Genomic DNA, 13078 nt, shown 5'->3' with positions numbered 1-13078 from the left:
ACAGATACAGCACCAGATGCTGGGGTGTGTTTGATTCTCCCAGCCCTAGCTTTGAGCCCTTCACCATCTACAGTTAGCTGCTACTGCTTGGCCTGATACCCGTGAAGCACTTGGTTGCTGCAAGTGGCTTATCATGTGCATTACATGCTGTCACATCATTTTTTTCATGCCACTGTAATCCACCAAAGACCTGTGGTAAAAAAAGTATATGACAGTTGCCAACCCTTATGGCTACAATGAAAACAAATTCTATTGATCTCCATCTAGTGGTAATTTTGTTTAAACTGGCTCTAAAATCAGTAATGCAGGATTTTGCTTGTCTCCAATACTGAATGCAGGGAAGCTTTTACTCTTTCGTTTTAGCAAGTTTTAATACTACACATTTAGTTCTAGTCCTTGTCAGCCCCCCACCCCACCCTGATACCCTTCAAGTGCAGCTCCAAAAAGGATATTTACGTTTTCTGTTTAGACCTCCCAGCTCTGAATGTGCTAGATATTACATGTGCATTTTCATTTTAGTTTGAGTTCTAAACAATTCTAAAATATATTTTACCTATCCTCCCCATGCAATTTATATGTAGAGCTTAGTAATACTTGTAAACTGATGCATAATTAAATCTACTTTTGAGAATTCTGTGTTGTACAAAAGCTTTCTTTTCCATATTCTTTATATCAGAAGTTTATTTTGGCCATAGACCAGCAATAACAGTTTAAAACTATGGTCTGGTTATGGTTGCCACCAGCCTGTTTGGTGGCAACTCAGGATTAGGCCTTCTCTGTGGCTGCCCCAGGGCTTTGGAACTCGCTCCTGGCTGATATAAGAGCATCTCCTTTTGTTTGTAGTAGTACCCTGAAGACATCTATTTTCCCAGGCCTTCAACTGAGACCAAATTTTTAAATTTTAATGTGTTTTTATCTGTTATGACTTCTATCTTTTTATGAATTTTAAATGTTTTATATTTTATATTATGTTAATTCTGTACACCGCCTAGAGATTTCAATATTAGGCGGTATATAAATTCAATAAATAATAATAATAATGCCACACTCTTTCATAAAGAAATAGTCAATTTGTTTGCTCTTCTAATAGTTTTCCCACTACTCATAATTTCATCTCTTAACAATCTGTAGATTGGTTGGCACTTTTTAAGTATGTGTTTTGTATGATGGAAAGGGTTTTGAAATTGAAATAGAAGGCTGTTTAATATTTAGAATCATATTAATTATTCTGCAAGTAGAGCATTCTTTGGGAGATCATTAGCAAAACTCTAGAATTAGGACATGCCTTGGAGACATCCTGTAAAATAATTGTATCTCTACAGAAAAATGTGCTGGGCTCTAGGGTAAGCAGAAAAGCACAACTTTTGCAACTCAGTAAAAAACAAATTACTGAAAAAGTATATCTTAACTTCAACTTACAAGTTGTCTACTAATCTAACCTGTGGGTTTTTAGAGTGATTGAAATGCTCTCAAACCAGCAATCTAGTTATTATAATATGCCAAATATATATGCAGTCTAAATATGGTGCAGATATATTTAATAACCAACATTTCATAAAACAAGGCAGCCCAGAGCTGGTGTTGTGGTGGCAAGCATGACTTGTCTCCTTTGCTAAGCAGGGTCTGCCCTGGTTACATATGAATAGACTACATGTGTGAGCACTGTAAGATATTCCCCTTAGGAGATGGAATCGCTCTGGGAAGGTCATCTGCATGCTTACATGCAGAAGGTTCCAAGTTCTTCCCTGGCATCTCCAAGAGAGGGCTGAGAGAAATGCCTGCCTGCAACCTTGGAGAAGCCACTGCCAGTCTGTGTAGAAAATACTGAACTAGATTGACCAATGGTCTGACTTGGTATATTGCGGCTTCCTATGTTCCTAACTAAATAAACTGTGGCCTTTTTGGTTGTTTACCAACTCGAGCCCATGTGCTTCTGCCTGCTCTTCTCCCTTTACCTTTCTGGCGCCATCACTGAACAGTGATGTTGATAGTGTTTGTTTAAAACACAGCTCTGTGACTCATCCAGACTTAGACTTGTGCTTTAACTGTAGGTTAAACCATGAAGAAACGAACATTTGAAACCATAATACTTGTTTCCAGTGCTGGTTGAATCATGGTTTGTAAAGCATATTTAAAGCAGAGCTCTGGGTTTGTATAAGCTGAGGAACTGTGGTTTAAACAAACCATAATGTTGACAGGTACAAGCAAAGGAAGTAAAAGCAGCAGAGAGGGAGAAGGGAGCAGAGGTGTCTCTAGCTTGTGCAGGGCCCAAGGCAAATGTAGCTTGTGACCAGTGACTGACAGCAGCTTCTTCAAGGTTATAGGCAAGAGTCTCTCAGGGAGGGAATCTGGGACTCTGTGCATGCAAGCATGCAGATGCTCTTTAACTGAGCTATGGCCCCTAGAGATGTGCATGAAACACATTTTTCAATTAATTTCAAATTCAAATTGAATTCCAAAAATTCATTTTGAATTTGAATCAGATTCAAATTGGATTTTTTGATCCAAAAATTCAATTTGAATTGAATTTGACCATATTTCAGCACCTTTTTAACCACTCAGGGGGCCTGAATGACTTTTAAAAGGTGCCAAATAGCTCTTGAATTAAATTTTGAAAATTCATTGCAAATTCGAATCAAATCACCCTTTTAAGTGGTAATTTGAATAACTCGAATCACTGAGATTCAAATCAATTTGAATTCAGATACATTCACATATCCCTAATGGACCCATCCCCATATCTTACAGTGCTCCCATGTAGTCTTCCATACATATGCAAACCAAGGCAGACTTTGCTTAGCAAAGGAGACAATTCATGCATGCTAAGAAAGTTCAGCTCTCCTCCACAGAGGAACAATGAACTTGGCTGGCTCTATTGAATCAATTAAATACAAAATCACTACTACTATTACAAATATTTCACACATGAGAACAAGAGTCTGTGTGTTTAGTTTGAAGCAAATCAGTCTACTGGTTTATTTTTAATGGTTTACTGCAAAAGTCTTTATAACTTTAAAAACATTATATTTAGATCTTGCCCTTTCTTTTGACTACCAGAGATTAGCAGAGAAATAGAAGGGAAATATACCTTACCAAAACAATGCAATATAATGGAACATATTTTTGAGTAAAGATGCACCAGAATAATATACTGTTAGTCTCTTGAACTCTAGCTGGTGGGATAAAGTCTGCTATGGAGTTTAAACATAAATATACTGTTCCTAGCATCTGGTACAAGTTCTACACATCACCATGGCCAAACAAACATGCTCTTATCAACTCTGTATATGAACTACTATCAAAATCCTTAATCCAGGATTCTCCACTTTCCCCTTCCCCCCACAGAATTGTGGGCTATTTGGGGGGCAGTGAACCATTTTCTTAAAAATATTTTGCTGCTATGCAACTTTGCAGTTGTTGAAAAGCAGTATATAAATATATTTTCAACAAGACAAAGACAGCAGAAAAAGCCACCCCCACCCACAATCAGTCACCTCAAAATCAGAAAGAAACACACACACATAGTTTTTTCCTCTAGCAAAATTGAAAACAACAGGAACAACAAAAAGGAAGCATCCAATGAAAAAGCAATAGGAAAGACTAAGTCTTAGGATGCTGGGAATTGGGTGCAATCTTCTTTATTGATGTGATAATAATGTGCCCAACGTGTTTCAACTATAAGCTTTCTTCAGGGGTATTTATCCAAGTAGGGGTATAGCTATAATTGAGCCCAGGACCCCCAGCTCCACCCCTCCCTATTTTGTTCATTATCTTCCTCACTGGGGAGAGCTGGGGAGAGGGATGAACACAGGCTCTCTCTCCCCTAGCTACACCCCTGTATCCAATAATCTTATAGGTAATCTCTGCTTTAAAAGAGTTCCCCCTTTAAAATCACAAAGATCACATGGCCAGGACTGCAGATGCAGAGCCAATAGACTCTTAGTTCTCCAGGGACAGGGAGGAGGTGCTGCCGCCAGCTAAGGAAAGGAAGGATTTTAGCATGCTGCTGGTAGCACAAATTTGCAACCATAAATAAGCTCCTCTGCAAAAACAAAGCAACAGCACAACTTGCAATTGTGCGGGGGGGAGAGAATGGAGTGGCAGGGAGAGAATGCCAGAGAGTCCATCCCGGGATCCATCCTGGAGGTGTCCATCCCGGACACCTTGGGTCCATCCCAGAGGTGTCTTGGGGTCAGTGACCCCCCCCCGTCTCCCCTCGCCTACACCAGTGATTGTGTCCAACCAACCCCTAGATTTATTCTTGGCTTGTTGCAAGAAGCATGGCATGAAGTAGCCATGGATTGGGTGAATGGAGGAGGGAGGGGCCAAAGAAAATACCCAACAGCAAAACAAACTGTGCTGCTCTCTGTTGTCTGGGGAGGGAATTCTCCACTTGTTTCAGAAGCTTGATTAAAAGCTTCTGTGGCTCTGCACTATATTTATCAAGTCTTAAGTTCCATAGTGGTTTGTTTTTGCTTTTCAAACGTGAGAGAAAATGCAGAGTTGCAAAGTTATTTTACTAGTTGATTTATTTCTTTTAAAGATGTGTGTTCCACCCTTAAATAAATGTCAATTACTGTGCACACTGTTGTAACTTTCTGTCATGCCATGCTGGCAGGATAGAGGAGGAAAGCAATAAAACCTATGGATGACTCTTGCTGCACTGGTATGCTCATAAAAGTAAAATGCTGGTAAAAGTAAATGCATAGATGTACAGTATGTTTACAGTAACTATGTATTCCAAAATGCCCTTGTGTCCACAGATACCAAGTCTATGTTGTCCTTATTTCTGACTCTGTGTGTGTGAGCCCTTCTAACTGGGAAAAGGGGCACCTTTTCAAAGTAGTGGTTGTCTTATTTTAGCAGTGGGAGAGCAAATGTTGCCTGTTCTATAAACCCAGTGTAGTGCCTTTCTCAGCTGCTGTTGCTGCTGTTACCCAGCATGAATGTATTTATTGCAATATATTGCAATAAATATATTTGTATTTATATTGGTAATAAACTATTTTAATGTTTACATATAGAGAAAGTCAAATGTAAGGGTTTTGGAAGTAGAAAGTGGAAATTTGCCCCTTCTGAAAGAGAATGAATTCCTTTTTCCAGTCAGTTAAAGGAATAGGGTCAGATCACCTCAATTATCCTTGACTAGGGAGAGAAGAAAGTGCCCTCAGTGACAGAGATGATAAAATGACGTGTCGGCACAATTGAGGGAGTGAAAGCAGTGGTTTATATTTTGCTAAAGGTTATTAAGTTTCAGGAAATTTAGTAAGCCAAGTCAATGGGCATTGCATTATCTTATTCAATATTGAACAGAAGCATCCCTGTAACAGTGTTCCTACCATCTCACCATTCTAATTTTCACTGGTCAAATACTATGTTAGCATAGTTCTAGTTGTTCCATTCACTTGATGCTTGTGCTTTTGAGTGATACTCTGAAAATGTGGAAGTATCTCAACAATAATAAATAATTATCACTAGTTTCACATTTGCTTTTGCAATCTGTTGACTTGGCCCCAATATCTAGCTAATTAGTACTTTTGGTAGGTTGAACTGTATATAAATTGGGTAATGATTACTTAAAATCTTTAAACCATGTATGGAAAGCTAGAACTGTGCATAATGCTTGGGAATGATTCTGTACAGCATCTGCATATGAACATTTGATTATGTTCAGCAGGGAACATTTTCCAATCATTTTTGTCTTATCCAAAACACATTTCATAGTTTGGCCTACATTAAAGAAGAGGTTTGCTTTTGATCCCATTTTCTAAATGAAATAGTTTCCCTCACTTTTATTTTATTTTATTTTATTTTATTAGATTTTATGAGATGGTTGTCTTAAAAATCTTGGTATCTACCTCTGATGTCAGAATTATCATACAGCAAAGACAATTTGTTCCTGGCTTTTGTGAAATTAATATTTATATATATATATATATATATATATTAAGTAACACATTTCAATTCTAAGATATTAAAATAAAATAACTGATGAAACAAGATACAATATTCCTGTTCTGGCCTATGCAATATAAAAAGCCTTAGCAACATACTTCTAGGCTTAATGTATAGTTGCTCTAAGCAGTGGGGAAAAACCAGGCATTGCTTTAATTAAGTGTTTGTCAATTAATCATGGAAATGATTTTCACAATATTTTCTGTTTAGCCATTGGTCAATTTCAACAGTCCCTAGGATGTTATAATTCAATGAAGTTAATATTGGTCAGCTTGAGACAATAGCAATGAACCTCTTATCCCACCCTCTGATGCTATCTCATATTCTGACACTCATCCCAGCTCCTCAACCAGAGCATCCCTTTTGCCATACTGGTCTCACCTTCTGAGCATGCCACAGCTGCTGCTTTCTGTTGTAGGTCAGTGGCAGCAACAGTGAAGACAGAGCCTGCATGCAGTAGTGGCTTCTTGTCACTACTGCTGTACTAGCTCCAGTACTTTGATGACTCTCCTTCCCCTGCCCCGCCCCCCCAAAAAATGTCCACCAACATACTTGTCTGAGTTGTCTGCTCCCAAAAGGGAGAGAACAGCTTTGTGGATGGAAGTTCGGAGGAGAGAGAGAGAGACTGATATGCTGGAGGAGAAGCTACCACTGCATGCAAGCTCCATGCCCGCTGCTGTCTCTGCCACTCTACGACATCAAGCAGTGGCAGTGAAGCACCTAGAAGGTGAGGCCATCCTGGCAGTTGGTGGTGGGGGAGATGGCTGATGCAGGTGTGGGAGGCAAGGTTGGTGTCAGGGGATAGAGCACCAGGACTATGCAAAGAAGGACTATTTCTTTGGATGGGGCAAGTGACAGTGCTAAGAGTATATTGAGAGGCTGTTCACACACACATGCAAAACCAAGCTAAGGTAGCCCAGCCCAGTTTTGCATGTGCATGTGAACCCCTGGGATCAGGCCTGATCCCAGCAGCACCACAGCGACAAACCTGCCTACAGAGCCTCCCCTCAAAACGGGATTAGGAGACCGAGTGCTCTCCTAACCCAATTTGAATGATTGTGTGTCAACCGCGGCTGGCAGACTTGGTGGGGGGGGAGGAATCCCAATAATACACCTCACACGTAGTAGTGCATTATTGCCTAGTGCATTATTGCGTAGTGCATTATTGGAGCTCCAGGGGGTGGGGCAACACTTCCTGGCACCCTGACCCATGGAGCTACCTGCAGGAATGGGTGCTTATCTAGGTGGGCAATCCACCTGCCATGGAAGAAGGACTGCTCGTCTGCGGGAAAGGTACGTCTAACCAGCCTTCCCCACAACTCACCCTCTAGCCCTTCTCAGCGATCATGAGAAGAGGCTCTGAGTGTTTTCCTCCTTCCCCCTCTCAGCCTCCTGTGGGATCCAAAGAGCTAGGATAAGGGGGGATGAGCATCAGCAGTAGTGAAGTCCTTGGAACTATAGAATGGCTGAAGTAGTAGCCCCAGTTGCCCCTGCTAACTGGGCAAGAGGCACCTTTTAAAAGTGGTGATTCTCTTTATTTAGCAGGGGCAGAGCAACTGGCCCTATCCACCCCAAGCACAGTACCCCACCTGTGACTGTTGCTGGTGTCCATCTTATGATTATTTTGTGATTGTGAGGCTTGCCTGCCTGCCTGCCTGTTTGTTTATTTATTATTTCTCTATGTAAACTGCTTTGGAAACTTTTGTTGAAAAGCGATATATAAATATTTGTAGTGGTAGTAGTAGTGCTTTTACTTTCCAGTACTGCTAATCAGTTACAGCATTCTTAAATTTTGTATCCAGCTCGATCTTTTCTAAGGAAGAAGATCTTATGTATCTTTCAGAAAATCTTAAATAAGTCTTTGAATAATTATTGGACAGATACTCCAATACTAAGAAACAAATAAAACTAAGAGTACCAGATACATATGCCAGACAAGCTCTTTGAACAAGCTTCAAACTTAATAGCAACTCATTCACTGTCAGTGTGAGATACTGAAGTATATGCAGGCATGGGAGAGCCTAATGCAAACAAAGCATTATTATATCTTACCATTTTTAATTTACTGTGTTAGTAGTCCTGATAAGATTGGGGTAGTAAACATCAGTAGTTAGTAAGTGGTTCAGTACATACTGTAAAGCAAACAATTCAATAAGAATTAATTGCTGAGAAAATATTCCCTGTCAAAGTACTGCATTGTTTACCCATGGAAAACATTGTAAAGTGGATAATAATAATAAGTGGAGATCTGTGAAAAAAAAATTGTGTATCATATCTTCCCTAATCTCTCCCTCTCTCTCTCTCTCTCTCTCTCTCTCTCTTTCTCATTGCATTGCTTAACATCATAATGCATGAAAGGAAAACATGCATCTTCAAACAGAAATGTGCAGTATGTATGTGACAATGAGCCACAGACAATATTAATATTAAACAATATTAAAATTTTGCATCAGCAATCCCTAGGATGAACACTCCAAGCATACATAACATTTAATGTGAATTAAACCAACAGCACAGACAGCAGTCTGGCACTGGTCAACACACCTTGAGATGAAGTCCCAAAATGACAGAGACAAGGGAAGGGAGTTGTCCATACCCATGAGGTATGTACAATTTTGCTGCTTTTGTCAAAGACTTTACACTTTAGTTACAAATCTATCCTTTCACAAGTGCAATTTTCCAATTGCCTGAGTTAAGCTTTGCCTTCATTTCTATATAATAATATGTATGCACATTCCAACTAAAGCTGGTTGACTGGGCTCTTGAACTTTGCCCTGTGTGCCTCAGAGTGAAGGAGAAGGATTATTACCACCTAGTGGTCCTGCTCTTAGCTGGATGTCTGCACTGACCTGGCCCCTCACCGGAAGCCCAGCCCTCATCCTTGGTACTTCTGGCCCTAAATAACTCTGTATACTCCCCACACCCATCCCACCTACTTCAGACATCTTGTGGTACTCCCGCATGTTCCCATTATATCTGCCCATCTCAAGACTTTCCCCTTCAGTGGTCTCCCCCATTCTGCAGGTGTGCCCCTGTGCGCTGATGGCTCTAAGGCCCACCCCTCCACTGGAAAGCAGCTGGCAGCCACTGGGTTGCCTGCTTCATTTCTGGTCAGCAGTCATTCATCTGAGACACGGAGAACAGATATATAGATAGAAAGATAAAATTATTTTAAGCATTTCCAGGTCAAAATAGTTTACTTCAATGTAGATGTGAAATCCTCATAAAATTTAATCTAACATTTAATGCTCATTGGATCATAAAAGCTACTTCTTCAGACTCATAATAACATTGTGCTTGGCTCATTTCCTGAAATGAGTTTACAAATGAAAGTCTGGACCAGGCAGTAAAACCATAATGGAAAATAAGCCTTTTACCTCTAATGTGTCAATGCGTTGGTCTTTACGTACTTATTAACCAAAGGATTATCTAATTATTGTGATCAAGGCTGATGTTAATAAGATAATTTCATAAGCATCCAATGCTATGCTCTTGGGCATTGGCGGGGGCGGGGGGGAGTCAGTTGTGGCCTTCTTACTTTGAAGGGTAGATGGAGCAAAGGAGATTAGCTGCTGTGAAACGGATTATTTGAATAGGAAAAGGCCACAGTGCAAACACAGGTCTCTGTTTATGCAATCGTATTGAATTTGGATATTGAACAATCAATGAATGATGACTTGCTACATCAGATTCAGTCAAACTTGCTGGGTGTGTCATTTGTCATCATTAATGAAATAGGGTTAACTTTGCATTTGTTTAAAGCACATCCATTTGACAAATTAAATATACATCCTGGTATTAGAAAAGCAGTATTGCGTTGTAAATTGTAAAGCAGTGTTATGTTGGATTTAAGAGAAGTAGAAAGCCTAAGCAGAGCATATTATAGCAAACGAGTGTTGAACCAATAGGTTTTTATAGATAAGTGGTTAGAGGACTGTGGAGCGGATGACAAATGTATCTGTATATTGCTACAGTTTATTTCTTCAAATACCTAGTCTCATTTTAAACAACATACTGTAGTTAATAATAATCACTAACATTTCAAGTAAAATGGACTGTGTATGTAAAGATATATAGTACTCATGTATGTGTGTGAGCTCAGGAAATGTGCTTGATTTTCATTTCCGTAAGTAGGGTAGGAGAATAGAAAACATCAAATTATTTTAATTAACCTACACACTTTATGTAGATTAATGATACAGTGTAATTGACTTTCTTATTCTACTAGTGTATTTATTTATTTATTTACTTACTTACTTACTTACTTATTTATATGCCAGCCAAAACGTGCGTTTCTGGGCGGTTTACAATTAAAATAATTTAAAACATCAAATCACTTAACAATTAAAATCATTTAAAACATTTTAAAAAATTAAAAACATTTAAAAGCCAGTATTTTTTTTGTTTTAAAAAAAATTTAGAACCATAGATCTAATTAAAAAGCCAGGGTGAATTCTTCGGTGCCTTTTTAAAAGTTGCCAGAGATGGGGAGGCTCTTATTTCAACAGGGAGTGCATTCCAAAGTCCAGGGGCTGCAACAAAGAGGGCCCATTCCCGAGTAGCCGCCAGATGACTTGGTGGCACCCGCAGATGAAACTCTCCAGATGATCTTAACAGGTGTAGGGGCTTATGGTGAAGAAGATGTTTTCTTAAATACCCAGGGCCTAAGCTGTTTAGGGCTTTATAGGTAAAGACCAGCACCTTGTATTTGTCCTGGAAACGTATTGGCAGCCAGTGTAGTTCTAGTTCTTTCAACACAGGAGTAATATGGTCTCTCCTAGATGGCCCAGAGACAAACCTGGCTGCCGTGTTATGAACCAACTGGATTTTCCGGACTACATACAAAGGCAGCCCCACATAGAGCGCATTACAGTAATCCAGACTAGAAGTTACCAGTATATGCACTAACGTTTTGAGGTTGTTCATCTCAAGAAATGGACGCAGATGGTGTATCAGCCAAAGCCGATAAAAAGCACCTCTGGCAACCTCCTCAACCTGTGATACCAGGGAGAGATTCAGATCCAGAAGCACCCCCAGACTGCATACCTGTTCATTCCAGGGGAGCATGACCCCACCCAGAACCAGCAGATCAAAATCGTCTCCTGAGTTCTGATCCCACATAATAAGAACCTCTGTCTTATCTGGATTCAGCCTCAGTTTATCCCTCATCCAGCTCATCACTGCCTCCAGGCAGGTATTTAGGGAGGTTATGCCTTCTCCTGATTAGGTTGACATGGAGAAATAGTTTTAGGTGTCATCCGCATACTGATAACACCCTGCACCAGACCTCCTGATGATCTTTCCCAGAGGTTTCATGTAGATATTAAAAAGCATTGGAGGCACTTCTTAAAAGTGGCAATTCTCTTATATTTAGCAAGGGAAGAACAACTGGCCCTATCCAACCCCAGCACAGCATCTCTCCAGTAGTGATGTGCACGGTCCGGAGAAGTCCGGACCGGCACCGAAGGGGGGCCTTGTTTTTAGGGCGGGGAGGGCTTGCTTAGCCCTCCCGCCTCCTTGCCCCCGCCAGCGCCCGTATTTCCTAGTATAGGGGCGCTGGAAACCAGCCGCCCTCCCCCGCCGCGGCCGCGGCGAAATAACTCCCCAAGCCAGCCCTCCCTCCCTCCCAGCTAGCTGGCCGCCCGCCCTCCCGCCAGCTCGCTCACCGTTCACCGTATAGAAAACGAGAGGAGCTCCGGCACAGAGCTCCTCTCGTTTAGAAGGCCTCCCGCAGAATGGTGTTTTGCGCGCATGCGCACGCCGCAAAGCACGCCGTTCGCCGGAGGCCCGGTCTACCCGCCGGGAAAGGGCCGGGTAGACCGGGCCTCCGATCGCTGGGTAGACCGGGCCTCCGATCTCCGGAGGCCCGGTCTACCCAGCGATCGGAGGCCCGGTCTACCCGGCCCTTTCCCGGCGGGTAGACCGGGCCTCCGATCGCTGGGTAGACCGGGGCTCCGGCGATCGGAGGCCCGGTCTACCCGCCGGGAAAGGGCCGGGTAGACCGGGCCTCCGATCGCTGGGTAGACCGGGCCTCCGGCGATAGACTGGGCGGGTAGACTGGGCCTTTCCCGGCGGGTAGACTGGGCCTCCGGCGAACGGTGTGCTTTGCGGCGTGCGCATGCGCGCGCGCAAAACACCATTCTGCGGGAGGCCTTCTAAACGAGAGGAGCTCTGTGCCGGAGCTCCTCTCGTTTTCTATACGGTGAACGGTGAGCGAGCCGGCGGGAGGGCGGGCGGGCGGCCAGCTAGCTGGGAGGGAGGGAGGGCTGGCTTGGGGAGTTCTTTCGCCGCGGCGGCGGGGGGGGGCGGCTGGTTTCCAGCGCCCCTATACTAGGAAATACGGGCGCTGGCGGGGGCAAGGAGGCGGGAGGGCTAAGCAAGCCCTCCCGCCCTTAAGGGCATACCCCCCACCCGGACCCGAACCAGGCAGGGCCGGACCGGTCCGGCAGTTCGGCCATTCTTTGGAATGGCCGCCGGACCGGTTCGGGCACACCACTACTCTCCAATGGCTGTCGCTGGTGTCTACCTTATGTTTCTTTTTAGATTGTGAGCCCTTTGGGGATAGGGGGCCACCTTATTTATGTGTTGTTCTATGTAAACTGCTTAGAGAACTTTGCTTAAAAAGCGGTATATCAATTTCCATAGTAGTAGTAGTTGTAGTGCTGTTCCACTACTGTTCCACTCCATCCATCTCTGCTGGTGCTGTTCTAGCAGCAGCAACTGGCTCATTTACTCACTCATTGGCCCAATCAGTGCTACATGCATCTCATCTGATCTCAAGTGGCCAACTGCATTAAACTGCTGCTGCTCATCAGCAGGACAAGCCAAGGGCGCTTCATGGCTTCTGCTGTTGCTACAGGATGTTCCTACCTGGGGGTCAGCATAAAAGTCCCTGTGGGCCAGATCTGGCCCTCTGGGCCTTATGTTGTGTGCAGACCTGCAATGTGCAGTGATGGCTGAATGAAGCCACGGTAATATTCAGCAGAACCACACACACACCTTGCAGCACCAGGCAGAAAAAAGAGACCGCTGGCACTACAAGTAGAAAGCGTGCATGGAGAACCCAGAAGCTCAGTGGGGGAAGAGTAATGCCTCCATACAAATAATGTCCATAATGCAATAG

General features: G+C 42.7%; 1 protein-coding gene and 1 long non-coding RNA gene across 6 annotated transcripts in view; one reads left to right on the top strand and one right to left on the bottom strand.

Moving 5' to 3' along the window:
• Positions 1–13078, top strand: part of CHN2 (chimerin 2) — a 218505-nt gene that overhangs the window by 65834 nt on the left and 139593 nt on the right. The gene's annotated exons all lie outside the window — the stretch shown is intronic.
• LOC128330107 (uncharacterized) overlaps positions 1–13078 on the bottom strand; it is a 44990-nt gene that overhangs the window by 376 nt on the left and 31536 nt on the right. The window lies entirely within an intron of this gene.

The sequence above is a fragment of the Hemicordylus capensis genome, chromosome 6 (assembly GCF_027244095.1).
Source record: "Hemicordylus capensis ecotype Gifberg chromosome 6, rHemCap1.1.pri, whole genome shotgun sequence".
NCBI classification, from domain to species: Eukaryota; Metazoa; Chordata; class Lepidosauria; order Squamata; family Cordylidae; genus Hemicordylus; species Hemicordylus capensis.
This window is presented reverse-complemented; position numbering and strand designations above follow the sequence as displayed.